The sequence below is a fragment of the Arvicanthis niloticus genome, chromosome 4, assembly GCF_011762505.2.
Source record: "Arvicanthis niloticus isolate mArvNil1 chromosome 4, mArvNil1.pat.X, whole genome shotgun sequence".
NCBI lineage: Eukaryota > Metazoa > Chordata > Mammalia > Rodentia > Muridae > Arvicanthis > Arvicanthis niloticus.
In genome coordinates this window covers 77,703,447-77,706,749 of record NC_047661.1, presented here as the reverse complement: position 1 = coordinate 77,706,749, position 3,303 = coordinate 77,703,447, and positions in this window count along the sequence as shown.

Sequence of the window (3,303 nt, the reverse complement as noted above, 5' to 3'; positions counted from 1 at the left end):
CATGGTGTCTGTGTGGTTATTATCCACAAAAGCCAGCAGAGGGCGCCGACGGGCTGCCTCTTGAGGTTTTGGCAGCTGACCTGCGGGGTGTGTAGAGGAAGGTTGGGGTTTGCAGAGTACCTCAACTTGTGGGGTTCCTTCAAATAGCCCCTCCTTTCCATTCTAAGATTATCTAGAGGAGTTTTCACAGAAACATAGCTAGTATTTCAGAGCTCTTTCATGTTAGGATTGCACATTTAAGGGTAAAACCTGGCACAATGTAGGCCACACCCCTGCTGGTACTTTGCTTTCAGAGAATTCAAAGTGGGCCTTCCTCTACCAGAGGTCTTATGGACATGGCTAACCACACAGGTCATATGCTGCAGCGGTGTAGAGATTCTGGGTCTAGGGAGGAAGTAATTTGAGCAGATGATGTCGATGTCCCTAGGAAGTCACTTTGGACAGATTTGGCAAGGTGAAGAATAGTATTGACTTGGCAGCTGCATGCTGCAAGCTTAGTGTGAGTTGGACAGGGTTTTACACGACTTTCACGGAAGGTGGCAGAATAAACTCCATTGAGAGCTTCTAGTCCCAGTAGTGGGGATGATTTCATTCCCAGCCTGCCTGCTGTGCTAAACCACAGCCTTGGCTTCCTGCAAAGCATGGAACTCCAGCATGGCCTGCTTCCGTCTCAGTACAGCTGATCCTGGCCTTGCTGTAGCAGACTTTGATGAAAGCAATGGGCCTAGACCAGAGCAGAGGGTCTGGCCTGGAACACAGTGGTATGACCTTGAACTCTGCTGGTTCTTCTGTAAGAGGGAATGGTGTTGAAAACATTTACTCTCGATTGTGGGCTTCTACCCCACCTTTGAGCATACAGTTCCCAGATAAAAGACACAACTTTTATTATTTACAATAAGCCTGTATCAGCACTGCACCTGGGCAGATAACTAACCTCAATACTATTAGAATCTACTTTCTTACCGATAACTCCGAGTTATTAGTTACTGTGTTTCATCTGGACTGCTCTTAACTCCAATTGGCCAGCCCTCAGGGCCATGCTTTCTTGACTCTTAACCCATGGCATCTTCCTACTCTCCATCTTTTCCCTTCTCTCCTCTTGGTCCCCTCTGGCTCCAAGCCCGGGAACCCAAGACCCCTCCTATGTCTTTTCTGCCCAGCTATTGGCTGTAGACTATTAACCAATCAGGGACAGCTTGAGGGGCAGTTACGTAACGATGCCTCCTAGTGCACCAATGAGACCTCAGTAAATCCGAGGGTGATGTGTGAGCACATTGGCTTCTCAGGCAGGCAGCCAGCCATCTGCACAATCCAGTGAGGTCCAGCATCTGCTTGTTGGGGATCCTGATAACAGACCACCCATTTTCATATGGGAAAGAAGTAGCTGTGCTCATGTGACTTCTGCTGAGGTCATACCCATAGCCGGAAAACAAGCCGAGGTGTGTGATTTGTGATGTTAAACGTTCAGGTAAAAACTGACCTCCATTTCCACACAAAGCACAGTGCACGCTAAGGTGCTTGGGACAATTCCAAAAGCTCTGCTGGCCTGACTTGGAAATACTTTCATAGATGAGGGTCATCTGGGAGAGTATGGAGGCATTTGTTTGCAGTAGTGGCCCTTGGCCAATCATATCACCTCCCACAAACTGAAAAGGCAGAATTGACCACCACCCTCCCCTCATTGGAAGATGTCAAACCTAAGGTATCACTTCTAAGGAACACTCCAGTCAGCTGCTCTTGATCTAGAATTAGTTTTATGATTGAGTAGTAACTTGCTTTCAAAGAATTCAAAGTAGACATCTGCACCTGCGGAGGTCCTGCCTCAGCGTGAGGAGGGTCCTGAGAAAGGCGGGAAAGTCATTCCTGATGCAGTAATGACTCAGAGTGAGTAGTAGATGCAAGCTGCTGCCTCAGGTGCTCTCTCTGTTCCCTGACAATGCTCAGTATTCTTTATTCTTCACCTTAATCATTCTTCAATTTAATCTCTCTTCAGCTTAATTCTTCAATTTAATTCTTCAGCTTAATAACCAGAGAGAGCTTGAACACAGTCTTTTATTTACTAAAGCTATGTCATCAAGGCTTTGGTCATTATTAATAATTATCAAGAATTCTTAGACTTACATAAACTCTGAGTCCCAGATCAACAGTCCCAGCCCCCATTTTCTTAGAACCAAGCACAAAGCAGAAGCACACTTCTTTATAGGTTTACACAGCCTGTTCTTCACAGGTCGCTGGGCAGAGCTCTTCTAGTCTTCTGGTACAGAAGACAGCAGTCTTCAGTGACATTTCTCATATACAAACAGGAATATAACAGACTACTAAAACTAAAATGATTCCTTACAAAGTTTTGAATTTCTGTAAGTAAAACAGTTAGCTCGCTCTAATATCTTCCCAGGCATTGTCATCTCCAATTCTTCAATCAGCTAGAGTACTAACTTTTTATGTTTCTGCATCATCTTTTAATTCTCTAATCTTCATTTCCTTATCCTAGCAATTCCATAGTCTTGTGCACTCTCCTAATATTATTTATTCCTAAATGATACAGAGAGACCTACTTTTTCTATCCACACCCTTTCCTGAGATCACTCTAACTCTCTATCCTTGGTGTCTCTAAGTTCACCCTGGCTAAGCAATGCAGCAGTCCTTGGACCGGAGGGTACATATGCTTCCTCAGGATTTCAAATTCAAGGCCAAGTCTGGCAGTGAACTACTTTTACTAAGGACCATGTAGGCTTTTATGGTCCTTGTGGTTATGATGTCTAGATCCTTTCCCATGGCCCTGAAGGCCAGTGGAGGGCCTGCTCCTCATCCTCCACCACCTACTGACTACCTCCACTCCTCATCCCTGAGAATCACATGAGTTTCATTTACTATGCTGTGATTACCTCTGAGTAAGGGGGGAAGGATTCCCCAGAAAGAAAGTTCAAAAGTAGAGTAGTAAAGATGGCAGATCAGCTCCAGGGCCACAGCAATCATCAGCACACGGGGTCATGGGATGAATGGCCTGGCAATGCTCCAGGGGCAGGAACTGGGTCACACCTCCCCTTACCAGTCATGCCGGATCCAGTACCAGCAGTCTTGTAGGAGTGGCTAAGCATGGTATAAAGATTCTCCTGGGTCTAGGAAAGAAGTAATTTTAGCAGAGGATGCTGGGGAGTCACTTTAGGTAGACTTTGTGAAGTGAAGAAAGGTGTTTGCCCCCAGTCGGTACCATTTGTGATATTCTACCTTGTGGCATCCATTCCCTGTAACTTTCAGAGTGGAGTTTCACTCTCAAGTATATAGACTGTGAGTCAGGGCAAT